The sequence below is a fragment of the Rhineura floridana genome, chromosome 10, assembly GCF_030035675.1.
Source record: "Rhineura floridana isolate rRhiFlo1 chromosome 10, rRhiFlo1.hap2, whole genome shotgun sequence".
NCBI lineage: Eukaryota > Metazoa > Chordata > Lepidosauria > Squamata > Rhineuridae > Rhineura > Rhineura floridana.
In genome coordinates this window covers 40,950,532-40,971,474 of record NC_084489.1, presented here as the reverse complement: position 1 = coordinate 40,971,474, position 20,943 = coordinate 40,950,532, and the positions used below count along the sequence as shown (strand labels likewise).

At 41.4% G+C, this 20,943-nt stretch overlaps 1 protein-coding gene and 1 pseudogene across 4 annotated transcripts in view; one reads left to right on the top strand and one right to left on the bottom strand.

Annotated features, from left to right (window-relative positions):
- HYCC1 (hyccin PI4KA lipid kinase complex subunit 1) overlaps nucleotides 1-20,712 on the bottom strand; it is a 67,499-nt gene extending 46,787 nt beyond the window's left edge. The window contains exon 1 of one of the 4 annotated variants that reach the window (XR_009758211.1): nucleotides 4,703-4,919. The gene's annotated coding sequence lies outside the window, so the exon portion shown is untranslated. Of the gene's footprint in view, nucleotides 1-4,702; nucleotides 4,920-20,603 lie in introns of those variants that run through there. The other 3 variants (XM_061587295.1, XM_061587297.1, XM_061587294.1) reach the window with 3 other exon arrangements.
- Nucleotides 18,162-18,279, top strand: LOC133365747 (5S ribosomal RNA; annotated as a pseudogene).
- Nucleotides 20,713-20,943: the final 231 nt, after the last annotated feature.

Here is a 20,943-nt window from a genome sequence, read left to right as displayed (position 1 = left end):
TTAGCAGCAAAATGATAGCAGGCCCAGTACTGACATCCATGAGTGGGTGGCAGTAGGAAAGTAATTCAGAACACAGAATAGAAACAGTAGGACAGAAGCTATTGTGGGATCAGTTATGGTAAGAGTTACAAGAGTTGCACAAAAATTGTTTCACTTCAGTCTCTTGTGTGGCATCATGAAGTTTGCTGCTGCAGCATTACACACTGTTTAAAGGCACTGCACTGAAACAGACTATATTAGTGTGTTTCAGGAATGCAATTTTATTTTTAGAACCATTTTCACATTTTATACTACGGTGAATAAAGATACCATAGACCAGCCTTTCCCAGCCAGTGGGCCACCAGATGTTGTTGGACCACAACTCCCATCAGCCTCAGCCAGCACTGCCAATGGTCAGAAAACAGGAGGGGTGTATTTTAAGAAGAATGCTAAACTTCCTTAGGACTTCTGCTCCCCAGCCCCCACTCCACTGAACCACACAGGCAAATTTTTCTGTTAAAAGTCACATTCCCTCAGGGATTATCTGTTGGGATGTGTGCAATCAAATGATGGGTGGAGCCAGATACACAATTGTTCTGGATTGACTAATCTGGAATAAGGCCACCATGCTTTAATTTTCACCATAGCTCCCTCAAATTAGAATTACCACTCCTATGCAGGTATATTCAGAACTAAGCCCCATTGGGTTTGATGGGATTGCTTTCAAAAAGTATACAGAAGATTTTTTTAAAAGTACAACAGACTCATAGAGTTTCTGTTCTGTAAAGCATGTGAAAACAATCTTTTTAACTTTAGTGTGCCAAGCACAAGGCAAACACCTGCCAATTTATTCTCACATATTTTCCTGAAACCATAAAGCCAGGAAAAAAGAAAAAAAAAGAAAAAATGTTTATCCAGTAAAATATTTCCAATTGTTCTGAAGCTACATGAAAAATGGAGGAGGGGATATAATACACCTACTGATGTGTCAAAGGAGTTGTCTGTAGGCCGCTGCTACCCCTTGCTGTTACTGGCTTTATTTGACACTCTGAACCCGTCCGAGGAAATGACACAGAGAGGGGGTGCCTACAAATGTTAGTTGCTGCCCTCCTACCCACTGAATGATGGTGGCTTCTGACAAGGGAAACTATCTAGGCTCTTCCTGGCATGTATGTCTGTGCATGGGAGGGGTGAACTGGGCAACACACAGTTATGGCATTTTATCATTGTCCCATGTTGACCAGTGCTACTAATGTTGCCCATTATAGGTGTGCAATTATGTGACTGATGGTGGAGTTGCCAGGAATGCTATGGGCACATTTGTAGGTGCTACTATATCAGCTCTGCTGTTGACTTTGCAGCTACTGGCAAAATGGGACTGTACAATTGGTCTGTAAACATATTAGGGTCCTTTCCCCACAAAAAAGTAGTTTTGATTTTAGTATTCAAACATGGTAATAAAGTCAGGGTTTGGCGATATTTAATTCCTATAGTGGCTCACATGATCTACCTTATGTTGGACCATGATCTTTAAGAACACACTTGGTTAGTTTGAGGATTGCACAGATATACCGAGAGACTCTCAGGGCATTCTCTCAAGGATCATTTGATTATTAAATTGTTTACACTGTTGTAGAGAACCAGCATGGTGCAGTGGTTAAGAGTGTCAAGGCAAGAACAGGGAGACCCACCTTCAAACCTCAGTTCATCTACAAAACTCATAAAATGAACCTTCAACAAATAATTCTCTCTCAGTGAAGCTGATGGTGGAAAAAATGGAAGAGAGAGAACCATGTACATTGGGGGCATTGGTGGGCACACTGGCACGCCGAGTACCATGTTCGCAACCCCTGATGAACATCACCCTGAGCTCTTAGGAAGAAGGATGGCATAAAAAGGTAATCAGTCATTCTTCCACTGCACAGGGGAAACATGTGTATCAAAGGCATCAGATGAGCAGAAGGTAGGCCATGTAATACCAATACTCGAAACTGGGCCTAAAGACAAACCAGTAGACAGAGTCAAGCTTTGAGGACCAGTGATATACAATTAGAGATGTGAAGGCCTGGAAAAAATGGGGAAAACGTGGGGTTTCGTTTTTCCAGGTCTTCACATCTCCATTACAATTCCACCAGTTAAGAGCCTTCTTTCTGCACTTTGGACCACTTTTCAAACAGTTTCAAGAGGCAGTTAAGAAAATGCATTTGCCAAGGATACTTTTGGGGATGACTCAGGGTTGAGATTTCAACTTAATGTACAATGAGGTATCTCAACTCTGAAATAGTATGGTTAAGTTATTTCTGTATGAGTTTATTCTCTGAAAGGAATACTACACTGGCATTTTAAAAAATGCTGTGAAAAGGTCCGTTTATGGTAGACTACTGTGATCAGATCCTACTAGACAAAGAACCAGCATTATAGCGGTCTACTTCATACATGTTGCCTCCTTTTCTGTGTGTGCCTGGACTGCATGTAAAGTGAATACACAGTCTCAGTACCAAGACAAGCAGCCATTAAAGTAACTGCACTGTCTGTCCAATCTATCTTTTTAATGAGTATCAAAATATGACATTTTATCTGGACAGTTAATATCAATGTTAATGTAGAAAGACACACATTGATATTAAAAATCTGCATTTTTGGAATGTAAATTCATTGCAATGCTACTGCAGGGCAAACATTCATGTTTTCAAGAGTGAACAAGGAGACAAAAAATACATCATTAACATTATTTCTGTATCAACAGAGCTTTAGACTGCAACTCTAAACATGTGCCTAACCCATTAAGCAGACTGAAAAATCTTTGAGACAAACGATCTCAACTTCCCAGACACCTTCAATCACAAGCCTACTTGAGTGGAGTTAAAAGTAATAAAAGGATTACAGGAAGGTAGCAACCTACTCTGAAGACACCAACATAAAATTTCAAGTTACGATCTTCAAAATGCATGTAAAACTATAAATATTTAAATGGAAAAATAAGAGCTCTTGAGTGCAATTTTCAAGTAGCATTTAAGAAGTTAAACCAGTTTTGACAGGAAATAAACTGTTTTCTTCTTAAAAGAGGTTTTAAGATGCACAGTAGTGAGCACTGAAAGCAAAATAAGATAAAGTCAATTGGCTAGTGAAAACAGCGGGGACAGTCAAAACCGTAATGCCTATTAATGATTATGAGATAGCAACAGTGCAGCTTGTGTCTTAACTGACACTCAACATTACAAGGTACCTTCTACAAGGTAGAACATATTTCTATACCATGCATTTACAGTTATCCACATTATTAGTAACAGGGCTTCTGAAAAAGCAAATCCATGTGGTCATTTCCAGTCTTTAGTTTCGGTGGCGAAAGATCAAGTTGCACACATTTTAATTTGTGAATGAAGATGCCTTCGATGCCAACTAACTTTCACTGTCCTTGTTAAACTTTGTTTTTTTAAGAGCCCAAGATGCCTTCGACCAAATCTACCCCCACCCCATGGCTTTGGAACTGCACGAGTTTTGTAAGGCCAAGGCACGGTAAAACTATGCATATCCACAGCCATTTTTCTTCTGCAAACCCATGTGTACACGCCAGCTGATGATAACCCATTATGCATCTGCTAAAGTATATTCTCGTCCACAAAAGCTTACACTACAATAAATGTGTCAGTCTTCAAAGGGCCACAAGATTGTTTTTACTGCAACATACTAACTCAGCTACCCCTCCGGAAGTTCTTAGGGCACTTAACTGTATTTGCCTCTGCGTGGAAACTGTCGGACAAAAACGACAACGAAAAGTCTTGTCGTACCTTAAAAGATGTGTTGCGATGGGGGGAGGGGGGAGATGTGTTGCGGCATAAGCTTTCACGATCCAAAAGCCCACTTCATCCGGCAGCCTTCAAAGGCGCCACAAGAACCCTTTTTGTTCTCACTTGAATACAACTAACACCCTCTGGAATGTACAGGAGGCGGTGGCGGCGACGCTCAGAAGCGGCTCGGCTGCACACTGACCCCATTAAGTATGCCTTCACCACCCCGATCCTACGCTTGTTTACCCTGTGATCAACCCCGTTTATATTAGTAGGGCTTGCTATCAAGTCACTAAAGCAGAGGATTGCAGAGTAAAGATCCAAAGCCACCCCAGGAGGCGCTCAAAGCCAGCTGTCCCGAGCCGAACCCCTGACGACAGCAGCCTCACCACTCAACCGATATCCGCTGGCAGTATCCCCGCCACTTCTTCCAACCCACCCCAGTCCCACGCGAGCACGAGGTGCTCCAGATATCAGGCAGCCGGTCGCCCCCCCCCGTTTCTCCAGGCCGTCCAGCCCCGCCCCCTCTTGCCCCTCAGTTGACTGCGCTTCTCCCGTTGTCCTCTCAAGTCCAGACTACTGAGCGGCGGCAGAGGTGGCGGGCTCCCTCGCTCTCTTCTCTCCTACCCGTCTTCCTCCCCCCGCCCCGAGAAAAGGGGGGAAGGGGATGAAGAAGGGGTGAGGGTGTCTCGAGAAGGACAGTTTCTCGGGAAGGAGAGGGGGGTGGCTCAAACCTGTGACCGGCGAGGAGAAAGGAAATCCGCCACACTCCACACCGACAGCCGTTAAGAACTGCCTGTTCCTCCCAACCGTCCCAACGGAAAAGAAACAACCAACATTTAAATTTTTCCTTTTTCCTCCTCTCATGAGGAAGAAAGGAGACAAAAAGTTCCCTCAGCGCGAGCGCCCACCGCCCAAGTTCATCCCTCGCTCACCTAAAGCGCCTCTCCGACTCCGTTCGGCTCACCCCCTAACGGGAGCTATTCTTCGCTTCGCCGCTTACAACGGTATTCGCTTTGGAGGACCAGCAAAAGTGCAGGAAGGCGAGAGAAAGAATGACTGGCGGAGGGGGTGGGGTTGTAGCACACAGCACGGTAAATGCCTACACCGCCCAGCGAATCCGATTTCTGACTGGCTAAAAATGCAAAACCAATCGCGACGCCACAACCACCTACGATACCAATTGAAGCTCTTCAAGAGGGCGGGAATTATACTAGGTCCCGCCCTCTATTTCTTTCCCAAAGGGGTAGCGCTGCCCCGCTCCATGAAGGGAGATGAGGTGTGAGGTGACAGGCGCGTCGTTGGAGATAATGCTCGAGGGGCGGGATTTCGTTTGTGCCGTCATCAGCTGATTCACAGTGACGATTACAATCGGGTTCTATAGAGGTCAGAGGAGGTGAAGGGCTCCGTCTCTTCAGCCTGCTGCATCTTTGTCCCCGCAGGTCAGGGCGCCTATCCAGTGACGAATCTTTACCCTCACTTCAGATTATTAGAATTACATTACCTAACAGTGGTTAATTCCAGAGAGTCAGCAGTAGTAGTTTGTTGTAACAAAAACAACGCCCGCACTGCATACATATTCGGCACCACCTAACTCTATAACATTTAGCTTGCCTCTCACAGAGTGCAAGTTGTCAGCCCAGCCACTGACCAATGGGCAAAAGATTGTGCCCAGCTGCTTCAAACCCAATTCAGTAGTCATTACACCACACTTTCCCAAAGAAGTAGCAAAAGGAATAAATACAACTTCAGATTTCAGCATATAGACATTTGATAAAGAAATGTACAGGTATGCCTGTAGCATGAACACGTTGCCTGAAATATGTGGGAAGGGCAATCCCCTGACCGTCCCCAGTGTAAATTATATTTCTAAAAGGCTTGTTTTGTAATTTTTTTAATTTCTGAAATGTGAGAGGTCAGCACTATTATGTCTAGCTCTGAACTGCACACACCATCACTGAATTAGTTTTTTTTAATCACTGCATGTAGATTTCGGGTTATTGGCACTTTGATTACTAAAGTTACATTGCCCACTCAATTTAAAAATAATAAAAATGAAATTGTAATAATTTAAAAGGTACAATATTTTACATGTGAACACACCCATATCTATTTCATTACCCCATCATGTGTTATTACACAGTATGAAATGAAATGGAAATGGACTGCCTTCAAGTCAATTCTGACTTATGGCAACCCTATGAATAGGGTTTTCATGGTAAGCGGTATTCAGAAGGGGTTTACCATTGCCTTCCTCTGAGGCTGAAAGGCAGTGACTGGCCCAAAGTCACCCAGTGAGCTTCATGGCTATGTGGGGATTCGAACCCTGGTCTCCCAGGTCATAGTCCAACACCTTAACCACTACACCACACTGGCTCTCTTATTTGACAGTAGTGCTTAGTAAAGTTGGTCGTAAGGTTGGCCTTGCCTAAACCTGGATGACACTATGTGGCAAATTCTGTGCATCACTCTGAATTGCATTCTGGAAGAGCATGATATTAAAGAAAACATAAACAATGTACATCTTTGTAATATATCTATAGATCTGTACATATATTTCTATTTCTACACTGCCCTTCATTCTAGACCAGACCCACAAGGTGTCTTAGGCTGCAATCCAACTTATGTCTACTCAGAAATAAGTTCCACTGGATTCAGTGGGACTTACTCCCAGGTGTATTGAATTGCAGTCTTACAGTATTAACAAACTTTTAAAAACCCATTAAAAGCAGAATGCAAAGCAAAAAACAACAACAATCTACTGTAAAATAACAGTGAAAGAGCACCCAAAATCAATGTTGTTCATTAAAAAGTAGTTTAATAAATTCTTTATTAATGGTACAAAACCTAGAGTCCTATGGTAATTTAAAGGCTAGCAAACATATTGAGGAATAAGCTTTCATGGGTTAGAGCCCACTTTGTAAAATTTACGAAATACTGTCCTCATTTGACAGATTATATATAATACACACATGGGTACAGAATTAGAGGTTGAATAATCTGTCCATTTCAGTTCTCTCTGTTTCTTGTTTTTCCAATCTTAACTTTGGTTCTCCAGATTTCTGCAATTTGAATTTTTTTAAAAAAAATCTCATGAAAATTCTCTAGCATTTTAGTGAGATTTTCTCCTACTAAACACACTTTTGTATGCAGTGTTGACTAATGTACATATTTTTGCAAACAATTTTTTCTAAATGTAATGCATTTTGTATGCTATTTTTCACTAATATATTCATTTTTATGCACACTTTCCTCTAATATATGCATTTTTGCAAACATTGCTTAGTTGGAGAACTGCATCACAAAATTTAGATAAGTGTGAATTTTGAAGGATGTGTGTTTTGGTTCTCACGTTGTTTTAGAAAGCACATATCTGATAAATTCAGCTTTCAGTGCGAACTGAATCAAATTTCTCTCCCATCCCAGCTACAGACTGAAATACTGTAGTTATTCAAGGATAGGTGTGTACCATTACTATGCAAAGTCAAATTCAAATAAAATCCAGGGAATCACACTGATTCGGCCATGTCATTGTACAGTGAATTAGTAATATGACCTAAGTGGTCAGAGTGTGATAGGAATGGGAGCAGGACATTTCAAAGGCATAGTTAGTAGATGGCCATTTGTTTTAAAGAAACCAACAACTACTGAAAGCACTTCCCTTTTGTTTATTTCACTGAAGGGCTTGTCCAAACATGTTCCTACAAGATTTTGGCCATTACAGAATAATCCTATAATCCAATTCAAAGAAAGCACTTAATCTGCACATTTGAGGAAAGGGGGTGGAGAAACTACATTTCCCTGGAAGATTCCTCCATTTTAATTCAATAATAGTAGGAGGGAATCACAGAACCTAGTACAGAGGCTCAATATCTGAAACTGACAAGTTTGAGAAGTCCCTGAAGTTTCTTGAAAGTTTCACCATGTCAGCAAGTCTCTAGGCAAAATCTGAAAACTAGATAGAGAAACAGACCAGAGGTTTGACCCTCACAGGGCAGGTTCCAGGCATTCCAGCTCTTCCTTCCAAACCATTTCTCACAAAGACCCCAAGGCCCACCCTTAAAAATAGGGCTTAAAAACAAAACAAAACTAAAATACAACACATATCAGAGAGTTTCAACGCAACAACGTGCATACATACAGGGCAGAACATATAGAAACCAGAATAGCAAATAATGTCATAGAATAATAAATACAAAATGCCTGGCTAAACAAACCTGTTTTAAGTTGGCAGGGAAAGTTCACCACTGTAGATGCCAACCTAATCTGAATAGAAAGGGCATTCCTACAACTGGGCATCATTGCAGAGAATACACGTTCATGGTTTCCACATAGCAGATGTGGCACTCAAGTGGAGTCACTAGCAAAGCCTTTCCTCACAGATCTTCACTCGCAAGCAGGTCAGTATGGGAGGAAGTGCTTAAGTATATAAGGACCCGAGCTGTTTCAGGCTTTATAAACCATCAAAAGTATCTTGAATCTAGTCTGGTAGCACACTGGTAACCAATGCAGCTCCTTTAATAATTGGGGGGCTGCATTCTGCATAAGCTGCAGCTTCTGGGATGTCTTTACCATAATATTTACAATAATCTAACCATTACATTACAGTAATCTGTCCAGGTGATTGCCAGCACATGGGGTACTGTAATGATTATCCCTGTCCAGGAACAGCCATAGCTGATGAACCAGTTGTAGCTGATAGAAAGAGATCCTAGGCACCAAAGCCACCTGGATCTCCAGTGATCACGATGGATCAAAAAAACCCTTCAAGCTATAAACCTGCTCATTCAAAAGAAGTGCAACCATGTCTAGAACATGCATTCTGTCCAATTCCCATACCTGCACACACACCCCATAAAGCCTCTTACAATTCAGCCTCAGCTTATTGGCCCTCATCCAGCCTATCACTGAATTCCTGCATTAATCCAGGACCTGCATAGATACACGTGTTTCAGATCTCAAAAGAGCAATAAAGCTGAGTGTCATCAGTGTATTGATGTCACCCAGCTCCCAAACGCATTATGAACTCAGGAGCTTCATACAAATATTAAATAGCATGGTGTCAAGGGACTATGACAGTTGTATAACTACATTGCAGAGAGCACACCAACATAATAGCAGGCACGGTGGCATATTTTTCTCAGCAACAACATATTGCTCTTTGATTGAATGCAGTACCACAGAAAGAGTTGTAACATTTGTGTTGGCTGACCAGAAACTAAAATGTTTTGGAAAAAAACATGAGAAGTGGATTTTCTAGATACATATATCCAGTAGGATTCTGTTTCATCTTTGGACTAAAGTAGAACTTTTATAGTATGTTTGTATTTTGTATCTTCTCTGAGCATAGTGAGAACCTCAGTGTCACTTCCAGATTCAACACATTTAGTTACCCATGCATCTGTGATGCTATAAATCAGTTGCAAAGCCCCAGAGACAGAAACTCAGAACATCTTTGGAACATGAGAAGTTGCCTTATATCAGGTCAATTATTTGTCAATCAAGCCCAGTATTGTCTATTCTGACTGGCAGTGGCTCTCAGGCGGAGGTCTTTCACATTTCCTGCTACCTAATTCTTTTTACACTGGAGACATCAGGATTTCATTTGTGACCTTTTGTATGCAAAGTATGTGCTATACACTAGCTATAAGAAAGGAAACACAAAGTATGTATAGGGGTGTCCACAAGTTAAAGGAGGGAGATCCTGTCTTTTCTCACATTACTAAGGCCTACTTAACAATACATTTTACCATGTACATACCACACACCTGAAGTGGACAAAGGTACATTTTTTAAAGCCAGTGCAGTGTAGTGGTTTGAATGTCATACTAGGACAGGGGAGATCCAGGTTCAAATCCTCACTAAACCCTGAAGCTTGCCAGCGACTTCCCAGATCCCCGTCCCCCCGGAATCCCTTTTTTAAAATTGTTGTTAAAATCATTGTTATTGTTTAAAATTGTTAAATTGTTTTTTTTAATTGTTGTTTTAAACTTGTTAAAAATGTTGTCTTCAGGTACAGAAGCCAATCTTAAGGACAAGTTATATATTTTTAAGATTAGAAGATGAGCAATTTCATATCTGAGTTCTTTAAGAACTCTTGGATGGAGGTGATTTGTTAGCTTTTGAGTTATTTGCCTCAGTTCTTTTGATTCCCTTCCAGAGAAAGTCAGTTCAAGCACAAGGATCTGCCCTATCTTCTGCAAAGGTTTCATTCAACTTCTTTTCCTTCTTTAGCACACCTTTAACCTTTGTCATCCAAAGGCCAACCACCTCCCTTGCTGGTTCCTGCTAATAATGTATTCAAAGGGTTGTTATTGTTAGTCTTAATGTTTTTAGCAATATGTTCCTTGAATTCTCTTTTGCATTCCTTATTGTCTGCTGGCATTTCTCTTGCCAAAGTTGTGTTTCCTTTTGTTCTCATTTGGGATCAGTTTAAAAGCTTCTCTACCAATTTTTTTAAAAAATATTTTAAGTGCCAGCAGCCTGGTTCTACTCTATGCTCCCTTGAGCTTCTTGGAGGAAAGGTAGGATATAAATGCAATTAAAATAAAATGAAAATAACAACAACAACTAACATGTACACATCTGGAAGCCAGTAGCTGGACAAGCATTTGGCTCCTGTAATAGATACAAAGTGCCTTAAGAGAAAGCAAGAAGAGGTAGCTCAGCAGTACTAATTCTCACCCCAGGTTTAGGACTAGACAGACGTGAAATGGATACAGGATCACCTGATATCAAAATAAGATATTAAAGAAAGCAAGATGTGGAGGCATTGCAAGGGGACCCTAACCCTTCACTTCTAGCACAAACAGATAGACATCTATTCAGAAGAAGGAAAGCATTAATTATCAGTTACTGAACCACATATATAGACCATCCTAACTTTGAGAACCACGGTTGTAAGAGCTGGTTAGAAGTTTAATTGAACTTTACAGTAAAATAGCATATAACTGTTCAGCAGCTATTAGAAAGTGTAGTGTTTAGCAATATAGTTAGGATCATCTTGTAAACCATGGAAATTGTACCAGATTTTTAAAAGTTTCCTCAAAATAAATTAACAGGATTGAACAGAAAGCCATGTTTAATTAATTATCTTTCCTTTAATCTTCTTGGATCCTTGGTTTTGGCCAGTAAGAGGTTTCCCCACCACCACCACCCACTTGACAACTGTATGTATGAAATCACTACTTAGGATCTTTGGAAATGAAAAAAAAAGTTTACATGATTACAGGCTTACTAAATCAATAATCAAGCAAAACCATCCCATAATAGATTTAATGGATTTCTTAACACATTATTATAGTGATTTTGCTTTTTTCATACAAAAAAGACTGAGAGGTGGGTGGCCTTTTAAAAAAGATTGACTATTTTTACATTTTTAAATTATTTTTGGTACCACACTATCTTTCTAAAACCTGTCATATATTATCAAGAGCGCGTGAAATTCAGCATCGTCTGAGCTCTGCGAGTGCAGCATTCTCCCGAATGAAGCGTAGAGTGTTTGAGGATTGGGATACTTGCAGGGAGACCAAAATGTTTATTTACAAAGCCATTGTACTACCAACCTTACTGTATGCCTGTGAAACATGGACCATCTATAAACACCACTCCCAGCTTCTTGAAAGATTCCACCAACGCTGCCTCCAGAAAATTCTGCAAATTACTTGGGAAGATAGGCGGACTAATGTTAGCATATTGGAAGAAGCAAAGACCACCAGTGTTGAAACAATGATCCTCCAACATCAACTTCGCTGGACCGGCCATGTTGTTTGAATGCCTGATCACCGTCTTCCAAAGCAGCTACTTTACTCCCAACTTAAGGATGGAAAACGGAATATCGGTGGACAGCAAAAGAGGTTTAAAGATGTTCTCAAAGCTAATCTAAAAAAATGTAACATAAGCATGAAGAACTGGGAAGCCTTGGCCCATGAGCATCCCAATTGGAGGTCGGCCATTATCAAAGGTGCTATGGACTTTGAAGAAGCATGAGTACAGGGCGAAAGGGACAAACGAGCTAAGCGGAAGGCACGTCAAGCAAATCCTCATCGTGACCATCTTCCATCTGGAAACCTATGACTGTGGGAGGCTGTGTGGATCCAGAATTGGCCTCCACAGTCACTTACAGACCCACCATTAAAGACCTTATCTTGGAAGACAATCTTACTCGGCCACAAGTGATCACCAATGACAATGACCTAAACTGAAAGAGTTTTTCTATAGCTTATCTTACCAAAAATGCCCCATAGATTGAAAATATTATATATTAATCTTCTGCATACTCCTATGTTGCACTTTGGAGGATTAGTAAGGATTGGCTGAGTCATTACTTGTCCAATTTACTATATGGTACAGAAGCAGTTAAGTTGCAACTTGTCTATATCCTGACCTGGGTATCTCCTTGCTGGGACTCACTCTCTCTCTCTCTCTCTCTCTCTCTCTCTCTCTCTCTCTCTCTGAGAGAGAGAGAAATTAAGGAGAATAAGTATTCATAGAATACATGCAATTTGCAGTTTTGCGAGAATTCATACATATTTCTGTTTGTACTGATTTGCTGAATAAATTGGTTGACAGTCAAGTGTAGTTTGTTTTTTCAATTTACTTTCATTATTAACCACTCCTTATCTTATCAGCTTATAAAAACCTCCATGGAATTTTAATATTTACAGATACAAACATTCACCAAATTTGGTAATAAAAGATTTAATGCAACAGTTCTGTGTTAGTAATATGTCACTGGATAATTATGTAATACTGGGGGGGGCTCTGCTCCCCTGCTCGCTTCACTTGCTAACCCCCACCCTCAAACACACACACTAGGCACACACACACAGATGAACTCCCCATACACATCCTAGGTACTCCAAAACACACACACACACACGCACGCACACACACACGGACTCGCACACACCCCAGGCACTCCGAAACATACACACTTGCAAATACACCCCCACATTTGCAAATGCCCCCCATGGTCCCCCAGGCACCTCACTCCCTCCTCACCCCCTTACAACTCCCCCCTGTGCTTTCAGGCATTCGCACATGCCAGTCACCATGGACCATCTAACACTCCTTGCCTGTTCCTGTGCTACATCGCTGCCCCAGCTGCTGCCCTGTCCTGCCTCATTCCCCTTGACAAACAGCACCACCCCGAAGCTCCACACAGCATGTCTAGGCCACATCCCAATCTAGGGTGTTCACCTGTCACCTGCCACCTGCCTAGGCTGCTGCTGCTGTCGCCACTTGCCCCTCCCAGCTGCTCACCCTCCCCCCTGGATCCTTACCAGTTCACTTCACACCCAGCCACTCCCCTCACTTGCCCTACATCCAGCTGACTGCTTGCTTGGTCGCCCAGCCACCAGCCATCCTTGTTTCTCTCACACCCTCGCCTCGCTTGCCACCCAGCCGCCATGCCACGTTGTACTGCACCCCCATGTGGCACTGTATGACAGCTTAGGAAATGATTATCTAGTTGGATAGATAGATTTTTTGCTTATTTAATCTTCCAGTCATAACAGCTGGACTCTTTCAACACAGGATACAAAAATCTTCCATGCCTCTCTATGGCAAAAGAAACCAGGACTTTGCCAGAGAATAATTTTAGAAGCCAACTAAGGTCCCGAAGTGCATTATATTTAATTAAACTAAACAGGGAAAGAAATAATTTTAGAACAAATCTAGTACATCTCTTCCTCTTTTCTTTGTCAAGTAGACAGAATGCCATCAATTTTCAAGTACTGCTGATCAACCACCTTTTAAGTAACAGAAGAATCTGGCTTTTTAATATTTGTGTGTGTGTGTGTACGCATGTGCACGCTCATGTAAAGCAGCTATGGGAGTTTTAACCCTTTCCCCTTGTGGTGTTTCCCCAATTTAAACTGCCTTGCAAGGTTCTGTTAAGGCCCTTACAACTGCCTGAGGGTGTTAACAGGGCCCATAATGGGCCCCTTTTCAGCAAGTTTATCCACTGTCAGGCCACCATATAACTTTTCCACACTGTTCTGATTTTTCTTTTTTTCTTTTTCTTTTTTCTGAGGACGAGACTCTGTGATGACTAGAGGCTTTCCAATGAAGCACTCACAGGCACCAGTGCACCCACCAGAACCTCCAGTGGTAAAAATGCAAACGCACTGCCTTCATGTCGATTCCGACTTATAGCAACCCTATGAATAGGGTTTTCATGGTAAGTGGTATTCAGAGGTGGTTTTACCATTGCCTTCCTCTGATGCTGAGAGGCAGTGACTGCCCCAAGGTCACCCAGTGAGCTTCATGGCTGTGTGGGGATTCGAACCCTGGTCTCCCAGGTCATAATCCAACACTCCACAATGCTCTTCCTCTTCAGTTTCTGTTTGCACTGGCTCAGCTTTCCTTATGTTAAACACGTTCTCTTAAGCACACCAACATTTTATACAGTGCCAGGATTGGACACCCACCCTATTTTCCCAACAGAGGAGAAGTGCAAAGAGTTTTGAGACAGATATGGGAGGCATGCCCACACCATTTTGTGGTTGTGTCTCTTTCTGCACTTTTAAATGTGGCAGCCATTATCTGTTATGCCATGCCCCGATGCCAAAATTCCAGATGTGCCGCAAAAGGTTGACTGTCCCTATTTTAGGCATTATTGGGTAGTTTCGGGATAGGTCCAGACCTAACCACCACTTTTGTCAGTGCTGCCCCCTGCCATTGGGACCACCTGAATACTTATATCCCAACTCGATCACTGAGATCCTCTGCAGGAGCGGCTATAGTTGTACCCTGAGTTGGCAAGGCTCATTTAACATCGACATGAAATCAAGCCTTCAGTGTAATCAGTCCAGTTCTCTGGAATGATCTGCCAACAGAGATTTAGCAGGCACCTTCTGTTTTAATTTTTAAATGCTTGCTGAAAGCCTTTCTGTTACGACAAGACTTATGCAGGCAATTAAGAAGATGCATTTTTACAATAGTTGATAGGGCTGTGCATGGACCACCAAACCGATTTATACATACTGTACAAATAAAGCCTGATTTGGTCTGTACATATTTGTACCCATTCCAACACAATCAGGATCTGAATCCAGATCTGGATATTACAAATATCCAGAAACGCTATTAACTTGCATTGCAAAACAAAAATGGCCATAACTTTCATGTTTTTTGATATGGGGACATACAATTTGGGAACATGGTAGCCTCTAAAGAGGGGATTAAGCTTGCCATATTTCAGCTGGGTAGCCACAGGGGTTTTAATATTAAGACACTTTTAACATTTAAAAGGTTTTAAAATTAAAAGGCATAACTTTCTTGTTTTTTTCACACAGGGAAATTAAATTTGGAGACATGGAAGCCTCTATGGAGGGGACTAACCCTGCCACATTTCAGCTGTGTAGCTCCAGGGGGTTTCATGCTAGCTACCTTTAAAGGTTGCTTTTTCTAGAAAAGATTTTTAAACAAGACTGAGTGACTGTGCTCATTCAGTCATGCCAGTGGTCAGGCTAAGAAATGCCCACAAGGTATAGCCGCCTGGTAACAATAAAAACTGTATACCCTCCTGGGCTATATCACCCAAGCTGGCTGCTTCCTATGGTTTGTGACTAGCAATTGAAGTAAAATAGCAACAATTCTTGGCAATAGGAAGATAATAAGATTTGGGGTTGCTCTGTCCTTTTTGGAGTCCCCTTCAAGCTATAATTCAAGATTGGCTGTTTAAATAATATTTGTAAATGGCTGGTAAAGTCTGAGATAAGAACAGCAGCAAATGGGGGGAGGTCTTTCTCAATAGAGCAAATGAGTCTTTCTCAATAGAGTCTCAATTCTCAGTAAGAAATCTGCTATTATACTGTTCATCTACAATAAGGAACAAAACAAGTTTTCATTGTTGCATCTATCATTATTTTTTTATTTTAAATATTTGTAGCCTGTCTTTTCGGATCAAATCTAAGTTAGCTTCCAACACTTTGCCAGTGCTGCTACTTGTGTCTCTAGCCCTGCACATATAACTCATTTTCTATTGTATGTGCTGCTGAAGAATAAACTGAATACTAAACTGTGAAATAAATATGGTGTCTGTTAAAACATAGGAAAGTCCACACAATGGTGTACTTAATATTTTCTTCTTAGCAGAGACGGGAGGAAATTATTAAAAATACTTTCAGGCTGTTTGGAAAGTAAATAATATTGAGAAATGGATGTATTCAGAATAAAACATGAGAAACCACAGAAAAGTCCTGCAGTGCTGCTAATATATTTTTTTCCTAGCAGAGACAAGATAACATTATTATTAACAATAATTTCCAGGCTGTTTGGAAAGTAAATAGTACAAAAGAAAAACACACAACTGTGGGTGCTGTTGGTTAATATATCTCTTAACACTAATGACTGAAAATTATCAATAATTTAAATAAAATAAATATTACAAAATGTCTGGTAGTCCAAACTCTAAGATAATCTGACCAGTTCCTTCAGAAGTATTTACAAGTATTTTAAGGTTATTTGGAGAATAGATGGAAGCGGCTGGGGGGAAGATCTAATTTCTTGTTGTGGTAGTTTCAGTCAAGAAAAACATACCGGTATATGCTTAGCAGTTTTTCTGGCTGTAAAAACTGGATTTTGCCCTTTTAAAATCAAAGCTAACAATGAGAGCTGGTGCAGTGTAGGGACTAAGGCTGCAATCCTAAACACACTTATCTGGGAATAAGTCTCACTGAACGCAAAGGGACCTAGAGAAACACTTACTGTTCTGCCGGTTCCAGTGCATCTTCACCTCTCTTTTTTGAAAACAGGGGCACATGATGCTAGTCAAACCCGCCCTCTTTTTACTATAAAACCTGGTGTAATCAGCTCGAGTGCATTTTTAAAAAAAATTCCGTTTCAAACAGATTTTGCCACTGATTGACAGATCAGCCCATTGCCTCTCTAGGTGTGGCCAATGGAAACATTTTGCTGTAGCTGACTTGTGTGCTTACAGCTTTACTTCTGAGTAAACATGAACAGGATTGTGCTGTAAGACAGTGTTTTCCAACCTGTGGGTCATGAAGCCTGTGCAAAGGGGTCACAGGCTTTATAAGTAAACCCAAAACAATTTTTGCTTGTAATCCTTAGCTGGTATAATGAATACTTCTTACAACTTTTGTTTTGTTAACATATAATGCTGTGTTGACACTTGTAACCAAATGTCGGAAAGGCTCAAGTCTTACATTTTTACACTTGGGAACCACTCTCTGGCAGCAGAGAAGACTGACGATCCAAAATTCATGGGACAATAAATCAATGGGTCACCATACCAATTAAATTTGGACTTGTGGCCGGGGACTACTGCTGTAAGAGACTGAACTATATGTGCTTCCACATGGCAGTTTATTATGGACATAGCACTGCTCATGTATGTAGGTATGTCTGCACCATCCACACAATAACATCCTCATCAAAATAAAAGTTCATATTCTTTTCCCATTCAGTCTGGATTTACCACTTTCACATTTCTCCATCCCACCCCTGCCGGAAACAGTAAACCCAGATTAAATGGAAAAATTATATGGGGTGGCATTTTGATGAGGATGGCACTGTGTGGATGATGTGCAAAACTTGCATGCACAAGAATTACCAAGTCAACAATATACTGCTGTGTGGAAGTGCCCTATGATGCAGGAAGCACCTGATTCCAAAGTTCCCTTTGCCATGACTTCACATTGTAATCCTCAACCTCTCAGCTTCAATCCCCAACTGCAATCTGGGGTTAATATTCACCTAGCTATCTTTCAGGAACATAGTAAAGATTATTGGACACCAAAGTTCTATACAAATGCTGAGAATTACTATGTCACAAAAAACAGATCAATATCATCGCCGGCCATTGGCCATGCTTGCTAAGGCTGATGGGAGTTGTAGTTTAGCAACATCTGGAGGGCAAAGGTTCCCCACACCTACAATAAATAAAAGAATAAAAGCAGATTTCACAGCTAGTTTCGTCCTGGCTTGCAATCATAGATTGGAGGAATCACTTAAACCAGTTTGCTGGGTTGAATGCCACAGCAAACTCAAGCTTGACAAACTAGGTGTTCTAAGCTGAGTGTAATGGCTGAATGCAGCCTTAATTTAAGTTCACAGAAAATGCATCATCAAAGCTTATAGAAATTTCTCATAACGAATGCTGACATTCGTAACACATAGTAACAACATCTTGCCAGTATGGTGTTATGGTCAGACTGTTGGATTAGGACCTGGGATATGAGGGTTCAAATCTCCACTCAGTTATGAAGTTGACTGAGGACTTTGGGCCAGTCACTGTCTCTCAGCCTAACCTCTCTCATAGGGTTATTGTCAGAATAAAATGGAAAGGGAGAGAGCCATGTGTGCCACCATGAACTCCTTTGAGAACAGGGAGGACATAATTTTAATACAGTAATACCTCAGTTAGCCTACGGCCATGCTACCCTGAACACGCCCAATCTCGTCTGATCTCAGAAGTAAGCAGGGTCAGGCCTGGCTAGTACTTGGATGGGAGACTGCCTGGGAATACCGGGTGCCATAGGCTTAGAGGAAGGCAATGGACTTGAAGGCATATAACAACAACACTTCAGTTAAGGAATCCTTCAGGAACAAAGCTCATTTTAAAGAAAAGATGTTTTTAAGGTGAAATTGATCAGCTTTGCTTTGCTATGGAGAAACCTTCAAACCTGTGCCTTTGCTTTAAGGTGAAACTGACCAGCCTGCATCTTTGCTTTGTTATGGATAAACTTTCAAACCTATGCCTTTGCTTCAAGGTGAAACTCACTAGCCTGTGTCTTTGCTTTGCTATGGATAAACTTTCAAGTCTGTGCCTTTGCTTTGCTAGGGTGAAACTGGCATGCATATGTGTTTGCTTTACATTAAAGATATCTCTTGCTTTCTCCCAGGGCTAAGGAGGGAAGGATCCAATACAATTCAGAGGGGGCGGGTGCCGGGTAGGCACCCTTTAAAGTCCCTGTTGAAGCTGCTCCACCATCTATGAGCAGGAACCTATCCCTATTCTTTCCATGTTATTCCTACCTTTGGTACTAACATTTCTGTTAAAGAACTAATGTCCAGGAATGCATTTACTTTATTAACTGAGGTATTACTGTAATAAATAAATTAACCAACAATTAGCTTACACATATTTCTAACTGGTGTATCTTTCCATGTCTCATGGGGCGTTACAATGCTACTCATATTTAGAATATGCTTAACCATTTATGACTTATGCTTTATTAGTTCACTGGACCTAATAAATTAAACAAAGAAAAATCCTAAAATGACTATCAGCCTTAATGATTTCCAAATGCTGGTTTTTAAAACTTCAGTTTCATTATCAAGTCTACTCTGGCAGGGTACCTCAAACTACCCATTTTTAAAAAACAAACAACCCATGCCAGAATCTTATATAAAAATAATCAAAGGACAATGTTTGCAACAGTAGAGAACAGAAACAATAGCTGTTCTCAGATTGATTGAATGTTGCAGGAAATCTGCTGCAAGGCATTTGATACTAGCAAAGTCTATTTATTCCAGTGCTATAAAAGTTACTGCTCTATTATTATATGGCAAGTGAAAAAATACACAGTGAAGACTGCCAATGACTTGCTCAAAAGCAAGTACTTCTGTAAAGCTGGTCCACAGGAATAAATAGTTGTATGAAAGAAAATGTATGGAACATACTGGTACATTTGGGTTCAAAAGTTAAAATGATACCAGACACTTAAAAAAAATATTGGTACTGGTATTTTCCAACATAGTGATAAAACATAGATAAAACATCAACAGAGTGATAAAAAAACTTGTGTGCTTGATAACACAATACAATAACAACAAGCTACAAACTAAGGGTGCAGTCCAACTCACCTTTCTGCCGGACTGGAGTTGGATGCTGAGGATCCCTGGCACTGCTGGCAGGCTCCCAGCTGCACCAGGATCCACCACCAGCAGCCCTTCGCTGCGGCAGAGCCATGTTGCCGCTGGGAGCCTGCTGGAGCTGCCAGGGATCCACCAGGGATGGCCAGCCTGGTGGATGGAGGGCTGGCATAAGCCCTGAATATGGAGTGTTCTGGAGGTGTGGTGGTGTGAGACTTATGTGAGATCCTCCTCGCATTCAGACCCCTCCCCCGGGTCCCAATTCCCTGCAAACTCTGCTGGCCAAAAGGCCGGCGCAGTAAAATAATTGTCCTAAATTTCCATTGTGACCTATGGGGAGTGCTTACTTCCCATGAGGCCTGTTTGTCAGAGCTGGTGCTTCCTGGTTGGGTCTTGTATGGGCTTCCACCAGGAACAGCATTCAGCCAGGCCAGCGGTTCCCGAGTGGGAGGAGGATTCCGCATAGCTTTCCACCAGCTCCTCCTCTGCAAGTCCCCCTCCTACCCACTTCCTGGCATTTGGATTGCTCTGTAAAATGTATGTCATGACTAATCATGTTGCCTTCTATTGCAGCTGCACCTAGGACATGCCTTGGTTCTGCGAAGTACTCCAAGCATGAGGTGCGATACCAAGCATTTTTTATGGACTACGGTGCATGCACAAACACTACAGGCAGGAAAACAAGTGCTTGCACCAGCGTCTTCACAGATTTGGAATTCATGATATATAGTAGTTGGTATATGTCTATTAACCTAAAACTTGTATCCACCAGTTAAGTTTCTTGCATCAGATGAGCAGGGATGGCATAGAAATTGATACTTTACTACGATGTATACTTATTCGTATGTAAGCTCTGTAATTAAGTTTAAGCTGTTGTGTACCTCTGAATCTGTCTACTTTAATCTGATCTAAAAAAGCTATGTGTTATTTCCAGTTGTTATTTCTAGTTGTATTTCTTTTTGTTGTTGATTGCATGTCAAATAATGTTACCTGCAGGTGGATGGGGTGCCTGTGGGCTAGGAGAGAGCCAGAGTGTTCTGGATTGGCCAAAACCAGCACAGGAATGCCATTTCTCACCTGGAAGGCATCCTCACTTCCCATTTCCTGTTAGGAGGTCCTGCAAGATAAGCAGCAGCACTTTACATATTATACCTGATACAAAGAATGGGTAGAGAGAGTCAGAGAAAATGCAAGTGGAGACACATGCAGTCTACAGGTGATCCCACGGACACCCCCAATTTAGGTAGAAGATTTCACTTATTAAATCACATATACATGATAGCACTGAAAGTTAGTATTGTGTGAGATGTTGAGCAATTCTGCTTCTTAC